Source organism: Zootermopsis nevadensis, unplaced genomic scaffold (genome assembly GCF_977971745.1).
Source record: "Zootermopsis nevadensis isolate Lab colony 2312 unplaced genomic scaffold, Znev_1.0 Znev_ptg000061l, whole genome shotgun sequence".
In the NCBI taxonomy this organism is placed as follows: Eukaryota; Metazoa; Arthropoda; class Insecta; order Blattodea; family Termopsidae; genus Zootermopsis; species Zootermopsis nevadensis.
The window spans coordinates 17,123,242-17,138,982 of record NW_028259192.1 but is presented as its reverse complement, the minus strand read 5'-3'; the positions used below and the strand labels follow the sequence as shown (position 1 = coordinate 17,138,982).

Sequence of the window (15,741 nt, the reverse complement as noted above, 5' to 3'; positions counted from 1 at the left end):
AACACCTGGGATAGTTTTATGTAGCGTAAATGTTTTCTTTGTTTTGTTGAACAATTTAAAGTTCAAAACGATTCATGTGTATTATATAATACTTTTAAACTAGATTTTTCACTATATTATTTGAAGTTTCACAATTTGTTACACTCTCAGAACACATTATCGAAGACTTGCCTCGTCCATTTAATACAAAGTACACGGCACTGAAATTGGTTCAAAAGACTTAAAGTTAAGACTTACGGGATATTTCATCACTTAAACTAAGCACTGTACGGTAATGCATAGAAAAGTAAAACCGAAACTTGGCTTTCATCACAATTTACTCATAAACCGTAACGAATTCTAAACAAAAATTTACTCTCGCCATATCAATCTGATATTGAAATTGCAGGATTTCGTTTATTTGCCTTTCTGCCTTGAAGATTAAACTCAGGACATAGTGTGCATCATAACAAGTGCAACAGTACGACTGGAAGTAACAAAAGTGCTCTTACAGTAATTGCTACTCCCACACCTCAGCTCCAATCCCCAAAGTTCTTTCATTTCCCCTTTCATCCCCCACTTCCTCCTATTTCCTTACACCCCTGCCACCACCATCCCCCTCACTATTATAAAAACCTCTCGTCTTGCTTGAAACGAAAAGTGGAGACAATAAATGTAAGAAAACAGAAGTATGCACTCGTCACAAAAAAGTCTTGCCTTTATTTTCAACGCCTCTAGACACAGCGATTGCATGTCTAACGGAAGAGATGTTTTCTCGTAAACCCCTCGAGGCAAGCAACTTACTGTGTCATATCTACAAGAAGTGTTTCTTTCAAGATGAATTATAGCAATATATTTAAAATCCCAGTGCTATTAGATAGAGTACTTGTGTCTTTATCTGCCTTAAACAATTGCTAGAAGTTTATTTCACTTATAAACTGTACCAGCAGTGTTAAAATTTATTTATAAGAATGAAAATCACTAGTCTATTTATAGCCTGGCTGGAGACAATAAAAATTAAAATGTTTTATAGTTATTATTATTATTATTATACTGCTATTGACTTTAATTTCCTCTATGTCTTTCTGTTTACTCAAATCCCAGAGAAGTTTCTTAGCGTGCCAAAGATGAATTACAAGTAATCAAGCAGCAATATTTAAACTCCAGTTAATATTTTAACGTTACATCCTTAACTACAATATTTTGTACATAAATTCTGATGACGCAGAGAGAAATGATCGTCCTGAGTGAACAACAAACTTCTGCAAATGAAAGACATGGTCGAGTGGTTAGCATTATTTCGTATTCCATGAGTCCCGAATTCTACTCAGCCAGGGTACAGGCTCTCCTTACCAGAACTGTAGCTTAAAATAAACTACCATTGTTTCATTTCGAAATATGAAGGAGTATTAAACTTTAAAATAACAGAATCCGGTTGAAAAACAGTTTTAAACTGAACTAGTGAAGATAAACACAGGATTTAAATAGTGAGCTGCGAAGACGTGCGACGAAAATTGTTTTTTTCTGGTTAGCTTAGCAACATAAGCACCGAAGATTTCTGTCTTCTGGGTTGTTGCGCTGTGTCGTCTGCTCGATGTTAACCAACGTTTCAGAGGTCATACTGCCTCCGTCATCAGGGCGATGAGTATGAAGATTTCTGTCTTCTGGGTTGTTGCACTGTGTAGTCTGGTCGATGTTTAACAACGTTTCAGAGGTCATACTGCCTCCGTCATCAGGGCGATGATATGAAGATTTCTGTCTTCTGGGTTCTTGCGCTGTGTAGTCTGGTCGATGTTTAACAACGTTTCAGAGGTCATACTGCCTCCGTCATCAGGGCGATGAGTATGAAGATTTCTGTCTTCTGGGTTGTTGCGCTGTGTAGTCTGGTCGATGTTAACCAACGTTTCAGAGGTCATACTGCCTCCGTCATCAGGGCGATGAGTATGAAGATTTCTGTCTTCTGAGTTGTTGCGCCGTGTAGTCTGGTCGATGCTAACCAACGTTTCAGAGGTCATACTGCCTCCGTCATCAGGGTGATGAGTATGAAGATTTCTGTCTTCTGGGTTGTTGCGCTGTGTAGTCTGGTAGATGTTAACCATTCTCTTGTGCTGTTCTTCTTCCATGAAACTTTTATAAAAACACAGCAATACCGCAATGTATGCTGCGAAATAACCGACTAAGAACAGTTACTGGCCTTAGTAAAAACATTTTAATGGAGTACAGTCACGCTCAGGATTGAAGGGACAGAAGAAAATACAAAATAAAGAAAATTAAAAAAGCAAAGAACACCTGCTGCAATAACAAATTAAAGTTATTTTTCATGTAAGCGTGTATAATGGTTGATGTGCAGGACTTTACATCAAAAAATTCGAAGACACTGAACATCCGCACAGTATACTTTATAAAACACTCTTCAGTCAACTTCACGCTTATCTCTTGTGTCTGTAAACACTGCCGTGTAGGAACCGCGACATACATCACTCTTCCGAACGAGCCACAAGATGGAGGTGGGTTTTACTGCGTATGCAAATAGAATGTACGCTGTTCCTTCGCAACAGCGGTACAATGACGAGGCCTGAAGTCCATAACACACGGCAGGGTGTAGATCAGGGGGTGACAAAGTATCGGGGGGATAAGACGGCTGTAGGGTGGCAACTAATGGTCCTTGAAATTACATTACGTAAGGTCAAGGGAGCCATTCATGGGACGAAGGGGAAAGTGGCAGGGCGGGGGTGAATATGCCCGCTTGTCCGTATACTCCTCCTTCGCTCTTCAGAATGAGTAGCAAACATTTTCTCTTCCGTGGACATGCACTTCACTCTAGCTGTCGTATTAGAATATGAAACATGTCTTTTTTCTAATGGATCTTTTATTTCATCTGGCATAAAACATTTTAGCCCCGAGCAATTTCGTTAGGTGTGACGAAAACTTTCACACAATTTCAAACAGGCCTATCAATAAGTGTCCTGAGATCATTGTTTTGATATGAAAACCGTAAATGTTCCAAGTACCAAGTGGTTCTAAATAAAACATGCATACTGCTTCTATAGATAAGATTTAACAATTATTTAATCAGGAGGCCTGCTTTGCGGTATCTTTGTCTTCATAACACTTTTGCACACACTTTCAAGTTTCACAAAAAAAAACAATCAGAGCATATCTTGCCATACAGCAAGCATATCTTGTTACAAAATATAAACTGAAATTTTTTTAAAAAAAAAATTAATATCAAGGCTTACACTAAAAAATATATTTATTTTAAAGTTTTATTTTTTTTAAGTTATGTTCAAGCAACGATAACAGAAAGTAATATACAGACCACTAAAATGCACTTATTTAAATAAAACTGTCACCTGATGATGGATGAATTTCGTCGAAACATGTCGTGACTGATATGCTAGATCATACGATATTAACACCTCAATACGACACAGAAATTTAGTCATTAAGAATAAAAATGGCGGAAACCGTGAAGTCATGTCGATGTTGATGGGAGGTTGTAAAGCAAAATGGCAAGACTTCGACTGGCCGGACGGAATCTAGCCGAGGGAAGCCAGCCGGAATGATGAATGGACTTTACCACACATAAAATTCCACTTTAGGTGCCAAGTTCAAGTGTGTCTAGTAGTTCATTATATCGATCTTATACACTCATTCAAGCTATCGATTTTCTTTCCTTCTTCCCTTTAACCATAGATGCACACATCAAACCTATATTCAACTTCCTTCTCCAATCCATCAATTATGATGGATGGATTTTGTTCAGATTGCAATTTCAACAACATGAAATGAGTGGGTGGAAAGTAAATTCTATAAGAAAGATGCAGACATTTAAAAATTTACTTGGAAAATCATTCGATATCGTTAGATATTCTTAACAAGTAACGCATAAATTTCCAATTTTCCCCTTAGATGCAATTTTCTTAATGACAAGCTGTTTTTAAACTCACGCTAAGTTCCTCATTAGCTCCATTTTTGTAATAATTTCCTGCAATATTTATGTTTAATTGTTCTTACATGTTTCATGTATTGGTAAACTATAATGTTTAATTCACACCTACAGCATGTATGCAGTCATATTTGCTCATACAGTAAGAAATTAATTATTATTAATTTCGCATCATATTACAGACAGCAGTCTTACGCATTCACTTAGGTTTCAAATACGACACTGTCCTGCGTGTCGTGTTTTTTAATGATAGATCAGAGATATGTAGGACCTGTGCGGACAAGAGCATTCTTCAGAAAAAGTGAAGGTTCTACGTCACCTTTAACGTCAAAGAAATATGCTGTCTCTAACACAATCTTTAACAGAAAATGTTAAGGAGTCGCGTTATAAAAATATAAAGTTGAATAAACATATACTAATAACATATGCTCTGTAATTTTTAAATGTACGTTCAATATTTACTTCGTATGAAACAATCTTCACCAAATATTCACGTGTGGAGGTAGCATACTGTAACTCATTACGGAAATGGGCATATGTGTATGTATGCCTATGTTATTCCGGCTGAAATATTAAAGGATTACGTTTTGAAATGGAAAGGTTCAATACCAGATACAAAGGGATATACCTGAATCAATCCCTCTTGTGTAAAATATGTCCACGTTGAAACCAACTGTGCGTTACCATCCAATCCCATTCAACGTCAGTGTTTGTTGACGCCTAATCGCGTACAAGCGACGCTGCAGCAGTCAAACCGCTCTAGTGCCATTCTACTAGTTCATACCTCCACGTCTTCTTTATCTTGTAAACAAACGTTATCACAATAAATGAGCTGTTTCGGCCTCAAGATTGTCGCTATCAAGAAGTTGGTACAGTCCACAGATCAGGAGAAAATCCCTGCTAGGAATTCGATGTACGCGCATGCGCAAGATTTCGCGATGAGTGACGACCGATCCTAAAAGCATTCGTTCCACATCCACTGAACGAACAACAGACGACAGGCTTTCATGTGTTCAAATGGGTACAGCTTTAAGTTTACCTCACAGTGGCACAGTGATTTAATCTAGAATATTATCGCAACACCCGCAGAACACATTAGAGGTGCACTCACTACACGCTACTCTTAACTGCTTGATGTTTTCAGTCTGTGTAGTAGCGTAAAACTCTGACGTATCACACTTCCCACCAATAGCAGCCCTCTAGTCCAGCTGATAAGTAACATCCCCCCCGCACCGCACCAGAAACGACTTCCCCCAGCAGGGTTTTTTCTCGTGATCTGTGGACAGTAGTCTTGTGAGATTCCCACGGCGGCGACTATAAAAGCTACTACATTAAACACCTCTGAAACGTCCATCAATTTCTATCTGACTATACGTCTCCAATATTCCAGAAGACCGTGATATTCAGTTAGCAGTTCTTTGCGTTTACATACGTAATTACTTGACTTCTAGTATTGCGAGATGGTACGGATCTACTTAAATATAAAATACATCCATTTATCGTCTCTGGGAGAAGCAGGTACAAGTGGTAAGCTGCCATTAAAATAATAACAGAGAAATAGCGGATTCAACCGACTTCAGGATACGGTCCTGTGACGGAATCTTCTAAAAACAGAAATGGGCCTTGGGTTTTCATAAAATTCAGAGAAATTATTTATTACCTCGGCGATATCAACTTACGGAGGACCCCACTCCACGGAATTAAAAACAAATTTAGAAGGACGGTCCAGTATATGATAAGTATTCAATATAATCTTAAATCTGCGTCTTCAGCTTCAGGGACTACGCCCAAAGGCCTGTTTCCTGACCATTACAGTCTCCTTTTATAAATCCTTTGTGCTGGTCCTCAAACATTTCCTCTTCCTTGTGGGTTATACTTCAAAAGTCCCTAGGAATATGCCTTCCTTCTTACCTTTCACTGAGCTTCCGTCATTTATTTTTGAAGTCTGAAGTTATAGACGTTATCTGTAGTTCTCTCCAGCATCGCCTTTGCTCCCACGAGCGAAATGATCCTGCCGACGCCAAGAAACGCATCCCAGCAAATCCAACCCTGCTGTTTCATGTTTCTCTCTAAACTTCTGATTCAACAGTATTACATGATGAGGTATGTAGCAATTTACTCGTACTGTGATTTGTGGTATAAATATTCCTTTGAGGTAAAACTTTTGTTTTTAATCTTCTAACCAACAATTTTGTCTATTTATTTTGGTGGGTGTGAAACCTAATCCCTCTCATTAAAAAAAAAATACAGATTGAGGAAAATACTTGGACCAAAGAGAGATGAAACAACAGGAGATAGGGAAAACTACGCATTGAGGTGATTCATATTTGCACTCCGCGAAATAACTTACCGCGGATGAGAAGAGCGAATCATCTAGTGCACGCGGAGAGATGAGGAATGCTTCCACAGTTTTGGAAGGGAGGTCTGAACGGAAAAGTTCGCTCGGAAACCATACGCTTATATGAAAGGATATTATTAAAGTAGATCTAATGGAAGTAGATTGGGAGTGGACTGGATTTATATAGCCCAGGACTAAGGACGGGTGATAGTGGCGAGATCTTGTGAACATGAAAATGAATGTTGGTTGCATGAAGGTAAGGGATTTTCAGGGCTACCTGAGCAAATTCTGAGTTCTAAACAAGGGCCATACTCTATGGAGTTGGTTATAGGTTTTTTACTGTTTAATGCGGTTAAGTTTTGAGCGACTACGGATAATAATCGAATCAAATATAACAACTACATTGTAATCAATCTCCAGATTAGACGTATCATTAATAACACTTGACATTCACGATGAAGCAGAACAAATTATCACTACCAAAGAAGGGACACGCAATATACCTTATTTAACGACACAAACTAGAGATAACACAGCGGGTGTTAAAATGACTCTTCTGTTAACATTTATTTATAATGGTAAACAAATACAATTAATCTGCACAGTAATTCTGCATATCCTTTCATTTTACCGCGTCCGCTATATCACAATGTACAGACATACTCTCCAGCTGCAAAATGACTGATCAAACTTCCGCCATAACTCTCTCCCGCACGGACCATGCAAACGAAATGAATAAAAAACACACGCAAGGGTTTACTAATAGAGCTATCAATATTCTACGTATAAGCCACGTAACGTACGGAAACCCCTGCTTGCCTCTTACCCTTTTATCTCTCACGCACATATACGACCACGTCGGCTGGCGGAACACAGCCTACGCATGGAAACGGACATCGGCGTCGGATAAATTGACAACATTTCCAATGATTGATTTCATTTCACGCGCTGCATCTGTGTTTCTCTATGTCCCTGTACACACACGGTACCTCTGTACACACAGATTTAAATATGACGTAGACACAGAACTAACAGTCTGCTCATGCAAAAACGGGTGTAAAATTTTAAAATGTCAGCCACTGTAGGATTGTAAGAACTGAATACAACGGGTCGATGTATCGAATGATTAAACTTTCTCAAGAAACAAATAACCTAGTGGCTAAGAAAGTAAAATACTCATCCTTGATGGAACCTGAAGTTTCATTACCGTGTTCACAACAGCCCAGCACCGGACCATACCCTGAGCCGGATAAATTCCATATTCAGTCCATATCGTTGCATTCAATTCTCTCAAATTCACTTTATTATCTTTAAAAATGTTACCTTTTCTTGAGGTGTTCCGACGAAAATCCACAAGTATATACATACCCTGAGCCGGATAAATTCCATATTCAGTCCATATCGTTGCATTCAATTCTCTCAAATTCACTTTATTATCTTTAAAAATGTTACCTTTTCTTGAGGTGTTCCGACGAAAATCCACAAGTATTTATCAAGTCTCAATCATGTTGCATGCCTTATTTATTTCTCATCATACGTATCGGATTTAGGCGTTAAAATAGACCTTAAATATTTATGCTGGGAATGAATTGGATTCATCTGACTCGCTACAGCGACTTGTGAAGACCACGGTAATAAACATCAGGGTTTCATTAAAGGCGGGGAATTTCTTGCTTAGCTTAGCTTAGCTCATGAATGACTGTGCTTAATAAGAAACCTGGTTAATTAGGTAGTATTTACTTTCTTTTGTATGTATTAGTTCCCCGAACAATCAAAACATGTAGTGGCCATAACGTGTAATTCCACCACAGTAGAAAGATCAAACACCACGGCTCCAGAGAACGAAGAAAGTAAGAATAAAACACCAACGACTCGGTCTATACGAAATAAAATACGACGCATCCATCACGAAATAGATCATGACTATAACATATTTCTTTCCAGTTCTACCCGGTTCGGATACATATGTATTCTGTATCAAAACTTATATAATGTTTGAGCATTATTTTGACTCTCCTGCATACTAAGTCAATGAAAACTTTTTTCCTTAACCCATTCCATTCAATTTAAAAAATAAAACTGGCTCCTTCTTGCTGCTATCAATCTTCCTGTATCGTTACGAATTGTACATGAATTCCTATTGCTGGTGCACGCTCCACGGCTGCCTTCAAACAACAGAAACCAATCCTTCCACTTACATCGAGGTGGTTTACATTTACTACTTCAAACTAAGTGCCTGGACAAAAACCTGTTTCAGCGACTAATGCAAATTTGCAGGATTTTAGCTCTGTATTAAGGCAACTTTCTGCATATTTATTTGAAAATTTACTGAAAGAAACTTAACCTCCTTTTTCTGGACTTCAGCGACGGATGCTTTCCTGAAGATTAAGACCTTAACTCAGTCTTCAGATACGATCAATCTATTTATTTTCGGAATATAACTTTAACACGCATTAAATATTTCCGAACGACAGTCATAAAATCAAAATTACATGCACGTGTGATGTTCCTTACACAATTTAACGAATCGCATTGAGAACGTCTCTGTTTCATCTAACAGAGGCACATAACACTTTCGTGGGATTTAGACTTGCGTAATTTAAACTGTAATCACAGAGAGCAAATGTTTTTGACATCACTGAGCTGGAAATGAATCTACAAAGAAACGTTTGGCGAGCGACAGTGGAAGCTGCAGCATAGGAAATTGTGAACGAAATACTTTGGCTGGGAGCAGTCAGCTCAACACGAAGCCCCACTTACCACATTGGACGTCTCCCCTGCATACACAAGTAGTCGTTACAAAAAAAAACCACTGCCCCCCCCCCCCAGGCACCAAATTCGTTACAACAAACCTCACACTGAAGACAGCCTATTTATAAAGATTTTAAAAAAGGAAATACAAAGCAATTCCGATGCTAAGTGCATAATTCATAAACTACACTGCAGTGTGCACATTGGGCTATGTTTAAATCCCCCGAAGCCGAAGTTAGTTTGAATAATATTTGAGCATTCATTTCCCACCGCAAAGAAAACACAATTCTGTTTCTGGTCCTCAGACAGGAGCCTTGGCACAAACTTGGCTGCGATGCGTCGCATGTGGAGTTCTTCCTTTAGAATCAGCTGACAGGTCCCATAGCCTATCCCAACAATGTCGCACAAGTCGTTGATGGTACGACGTCGATCTTCGTGAATGGCCTGCCGAATCTTCGTAACATTTTCGGGCGTTGTGCTCGAAGATGGTCGTCCAGAACGCTCGTCATCATCGACAGAGGTTCGGCCATTTTTAAAACGTGAATGCCACACAAAAGTTTGTGCACGACCCATTGCGGACTCCCCAAATGCTTGCTTTAGCATTTCATAGGTTTCCGTAGCCGTTTTGGCGAGTCTTTGGCAAAATTTGATGCACACGCCATTCCGAAATCGCAGGAGGGTCGGTGTAATGCACTACCAAAACGCCCGTAACTAAGAAACAAATGCTAATTCGATGATGCCGGCTGGCACACTGATTCACTATGAATGTAGGCCGCACCCCCTAGCGGCAGAAGCTCGTACTACATCCGGTTCGCCCTCTATTGACACAGTCTGGAAACGTTCCGATCGCACCTCGTATATAACGCCAAAATTAATAATCGTGTTCATAAACACCCACCTTTGAGCCTTATCCTGATCCATATTAATCTATTCCACACTCTAAAATGCTGTTTCTGTAAGATCCATTTTAATATTATCGTCTCATTTACGCCTGAGTTTCTCTTACTGCATACGTCAAACGTGGTATAAGAAACTCCCGTCTGACGCATTCTGATCGGGCTAGGGCTTAATGCTTTCAGAGCAACTATTACAGTTTAGGATATTTTGCCTTTGTCTAAATTATTGTACCTGTTAGCCTTATGACATTCTTGTATGTTTTGTTGCCTGGAAAGCAGACCTTATTCAGTGATTTGGAAGACTAAATATTTATTTAATTGCTTAATATTTTCCGCGTGAGACTGCCAACACGCAGCGACACCCACTCCCCTAAATAAATAATAATTTACAACCAGCTCTTCGGTCATTAAATTACAACATGTCCCTGATATCAAGGCGTCAGTCGCAAAGGAGATATATTTTCACGCACAAAACAGATGTAACATAACAGCTGGCGGATAACTTGTTTGAACAGATTCGATACAGAAGCACTTCATAAGCACAGAAGAGAAAATCAAAACTTAAGTAAATAAAAAGGAATTAGCGACATGAAGTTTGGAAAATAAACATCGCAGTGACTATGCGGAGATATATCTCATTTCTAATTTCTCCACATGCATATGATTGGTAGTACTGTGAAGGAAATACCCTGACGGTAAGCTTCCAGCAAAACTTTTCCACGAGTTTCGTAGAACAGCTTTTGAATCTGAAATATTAATGAAGCTGCAAATACTTCATACTGACCTGACTATTCCTACACCACGGAAATAATATATTCATACATTAAGCCCCATTCCTATAAACAAGTGTGCAATTATTTAAATGAGCATTTTGAAATAATAAACAATTATTAAAACAAGTTCCCAAATAACCAAACATTACATTTCAATTTCAATATAAGCTTATACTCTGCAGTTGTACTGTTTGTTATTATAGGCTTATATATGTATGTAGAATATACGTGTAATCTAAAATAAGAATTACAGTTTATAGTATTATGTAGGATAGATCCCTAAGTAAACGGTACAGTCATATTTACATTAAAACAACTGAATGTCATGTAGAACTAAGGTTCACAGGGCTCACTTCCGAATTTGTTTAACAAGATTATACTAATACAAGCGACTCGTTACACTCCCTCTCGATATCAGCATTTTTGTAAATCTGCTAATTTATTCCAGGGTTATCTTATCCGCGGACAAATTTAAAATCCTTTACCTGCTTTGAAAAAGTCTACAGGCTTACTGGGGAATACAAACACTGTCTCACTCTACGGTGCGGGATATTCTTTGGCAAGTCGTCTGTTTTTTTTCCGACTTGTCAAAGGATAGTCCATTTTTTTATGGAACCCGGAAGTTCATCACCGTGTTCACGAAATCCCGCCACCGCACTTTATCCTGAGCTAGCTGTATCCAGTTCGCTCCATCGATTCTTATACGTTTCTCATTTTAGGCGTTTTCGACAAACGCATCCATTATCAGGAATGAAACCCACGTGTATAATGAGAGTTACCTGCACTGGTTAATGTCGTCCATCGTCAAAGCGATCATCGCACTGATGATGGAGTCACTAAGTACACCTGGATGGCCTAAAATAAAAGTAAGTACAAAATTTTGGCCAGGGAAACCTTTTAATGGATCGAGAATTATATTAAGATATTACGTTTATAAAATTACCCTTAACAAAAAACGTTTTGAAGACGTGAACTTGACGAAAATTTCATCAGACAGTGGAAAAATGTAGATCAATGTGTAAAAAGTGTCGGACCTAGATCATATTAACAGAGCAGTAATTAGGAAAACAGTTATTAAGACAACTGAGTCAACTTAATCAGTTACGAATGATAGTAAGGAGAAAAGACAGTTCTGCAGAGTACTAAAATATTCAGAAAGGGTGTACAACCAAGAGGAGTTGTTCAACCGCCGCGTTTACTATCAGTTGTGAAATTATTTATTAGGAACAGATTCAATTCGACGCGTTTTAAACGAACTATAAACCTCTCACTGATCAGATAGAAGAAATTAAATTAAAATACCCAATCGTACTACGCAACCTAACATACCTAACATTCGTCAAAATGAAAGCTTATCGTAATACGTAATAACTTCCCAGCACGGAGTTTTCGGTAATCATCTCGTGATTGTGTTGATGGAGGAAGGGACAGACGTCACAGGAAGTCTTATAGACGAACCGGAAGAATTCTGATAAGGCAGTGAGTGTTGAACTGAGGTAACACACCGCCATCACCAGCATGGCCGTGTAGAAGCCAGGGAATTCTCAATCGATGTTCTTTCCGTCTCTGAAAACCCGTGCCCGGTCCGACGTAGCCTGGCACTCAAGTACTACGTGGTGAGCATGTTCCATCAACCACTTGGCTCCTCAGGTCACCGCAAACACCTAGTCCCAAAACTCAGCTGTAATTTTGGTTACTGAACAAAGGACTGAATTTGCCTCTGTCACGGATTCTTGAAACAATTTCTGTACGGGACTGTTGTTATAAATATCAAAAGTTACAACTTACTGGTTCGTAGTCGAAAGTTCGGAATGTCTAACCGGGGACGGAGTGTCCGTGCTGAGCGTTTAGTGGGGTTTTACAGTGCCTACACAAAAATAGAGGGCAATGCTACAAGCAAGCAGAGGACACTTCGTCTCAAATTCATCTAAATTAACCATTCATGAAATCCGATCATCCTACTCTCCGACGCGACCTGAGACACGCAACTAGGCGAGCGTCATTAAATAAACCAATAATCGATCGGCTGCCATCAATCTAACAGAAGTCAACAAACTTGTAATAATATAAATGCAGCTACAAACTTTCGTTCCAATTTACGTATTTCTAAACGCGGAATCAAATGCTTTTTGCAGTACATTAAAGCGAAGAACACACATGCGAAGTGTTACTGGTTCGTATTTCAATCTATTGTTTGTTCCACACGCTCTGGTCTCATTTTCCACACTATAACCAATATTTCATCTTTATGTGGGGGTGTAACTATTAATTTTATTTGCCTGTTTTATTTACTTCAGGCTGTCGCCAAGGGCATCCGTTTCATAACAGCCTTTCTCTTTCATTATCTAGACTGCACATTCTTATGTTCTCTTATCCTGTAGCGTATTTATATTCTCACACACTGAAGATTTGCAAATCCTTGCGTGTGTCAATAAGCCTACCAACACAGTTCTCATTCAGGAACATCCCCTATTCACGGAGCCCCGTTGTCGTATAAGATAATTTCTATTCGTGCCATACACCCCACAGCTCTAAAGGTAAGAAGATCAGACATCTTATCTCCCTCGTGGAGATAAAGGTGAATGCGCACATCAGATAACAGCACGTATTTATTATAATAAATAAGTAATACGTTTTAATATAAACGTATTACGTGAAGCTATATTTGCAGGATTTGTGTTTCTCCGCTTTACGTGGCGTTTTCCAGAGACGAAAATCGGAGTACAGCTGTGTGAGGAAGTTTGGACAACTTGCAGCTTCTGTCACAAAGTTCCATTTCTTTTGAACAGCCCGATTGTGATTTCCATAAATAAATTTACTGTCTCCTCGGAGAAACGAATTTATTTCAAAGAAATTCTCATTCCGGTCAGTAGCAGGCAACGCTTGTTGTCTGTTAGAACAAACGTGGCGAAAAATACACGCGACTGTGTCATTGTCTGCTAAGGGTAACGTATCTCTACACAACAGCGCCAGAGCTACTCGCTGAATAATGCGTTCGAACAGCTCAGAGGGAAGAGGTCTCAGATAAAGTGCCAGTCCCAGCCATCGTACGTCATCAACGTAAAATATATGGGTATCGTAACACCCAATACTTCGATCGACAGCTCCATCAAAAGTGTAAGGCAGGGAGGCGACGGGTCGACCTTCCTGGCTTTCCGTACGGAAAACAGGCCATGACAGTAAAAGCGTCTGGAAAAAGCATTCATTAAATATACGGATGCTATAAATTTCAACTTATGGGATTCAGCTTCTAGGATCGGTATTGCAGATCTCTGAAACAGATCCGGGCACTGTCAAGTGACAAAGACAATATTTCGTCCCTCTAAAGACATAAAACTCATGATTGTGTTTCACTTTAGACTCTAAATTAATTGGTTTCTTATCGGAGAAAAAAGTGGCAACTGATAGATGAATGGATACATTATTCGGTACATAGAAACTCTGTCGAAGAAAGCTATTATTGCATAAACAGGCTAAAATATATTCTGTAGCTTTCATTGCGACTAAGTTTACGTCGACGACGAGGATGAAGATGATTCTCGAAACGTTCTCGTTTTCTTCATTAAGCCAACATACACAGTTGGTAGGCCGAGAAGAATTTATCAAGCTAAATTAGAAATATAAATTCGTTTAAAAAACATCTTTCACGGAAAACCCCTTCAGAAATCATCGTGTCAAAATGTAAGTTTTTGTTTCACAGATGACAGTCAATATATTGCATGAATCTCAATTAAATGTATGTCAGTTACAGTCTTACAGTAATTTATGTTCAACTTCGATATTCAATAACGATTTTAATTAAAATTAATACTGGATTATTCCTACCATTATTTTGTATTAAATCTCACGTGTATATAAGTAAAATTATGTAATTAAGCTAAATTATCTTTTCCTTATCAAATATTATTTAACTGCTGTATGTCAGTCTATTCGATGTTGAAAGTCCTTGTTCGTTTACATGAACGACGGCTCGTCTAGGCTTATATGCTGTTTCCACCTGTTGTGCTGGAATTCTTCCCCTCGCTGTTATGAGTATTTTGCCCAGTTACACAGAAACAGATTATGGTACGAGACATGTGCATACCAAATAAAATATTGATCTCGTGATGAACTATATTTATCCTATTCCAGACTTCATAAAAATGTTCATCTCGAATTCTAATATTCTAAACAGATCATTTTTTTGTAAAATTATCCATTCACAACCTCACAAATTAAACGAAGAAATCAATTCAAGATTTAAGGTTCTAACGATAGTAATGGTGTAGATTATATTCTTCAGTGTTGTAACGCTGTTAACCCTGAAGCTGTAGGCGGTACATTCCTCCGAAACTTCGTTAAGCACCTACAAGACTTCACGGCGTCACAACCGAGGAAACAATTATCGACAAAGAAATTAGTATAATTCTGAAAACAAATTCAAAAGAGTATTCTCTATTTCAGTAATCAGAATTTCAGCTTTAATTTAAAAGAAACAATACATTTGTTGAAGACCTATAGATATTTTATTTAATATTTGCTGCTGCGCTGTTTCCCCGCCGGGAGCTTTCTCTGTGACGGATTAAAGTGGCATGTCTAATAGATAAATGCAAGAATGGTCAGAATTGCAACATCCTGTACTGTTCTGCTCATATGTGGAACAAAGTCGCAGGGGCCTGACAAAGACATAAGAAGCTATGACGTTCAATACTTCTACCACACTACAATTCGCTACAACTCATAAGGCAGCCAACTTCATGAAGAAAAATAACCTTCTGAAACTATATCATGTTACGCAACGTTCTGTTTAAAATTATTATGTTTTATTTGTGTTTATTTGACTTTATACTATACGTGCGCTGTAATTAAATAGGGCCTTTAGAGTCATTTAGTTCAGAATGGCTGATACACCTTTAGTTCACACAGTTCATTTTTGCATCTATTACAAAGCAACGTGCATCACGTATGATTTAAGGTCTGGGATTCTGTGAGGGCTAATAACTCCATAACTTATATTTATTGACAGTTTATTTAACGACGTCTATGCAGTACCTCAGACTATATTGCGTAGAATGA

At 38.5% G+C, this 15,741-nt stretch overlaps 1 protein-coding gene across 8 annotated transcripts in view; it reads right to left on the bottom strand.

Annotated features, from left to right (window-relative positions):
- LOC110830662 (lachesin) overlaps window positions 1–15,741 on the bottom strand; it is a 555,442-nt gene that overhangs the window by 477,182 nt on the left and 62,519 nt on the right. The window lies entirely within an intron of this gene.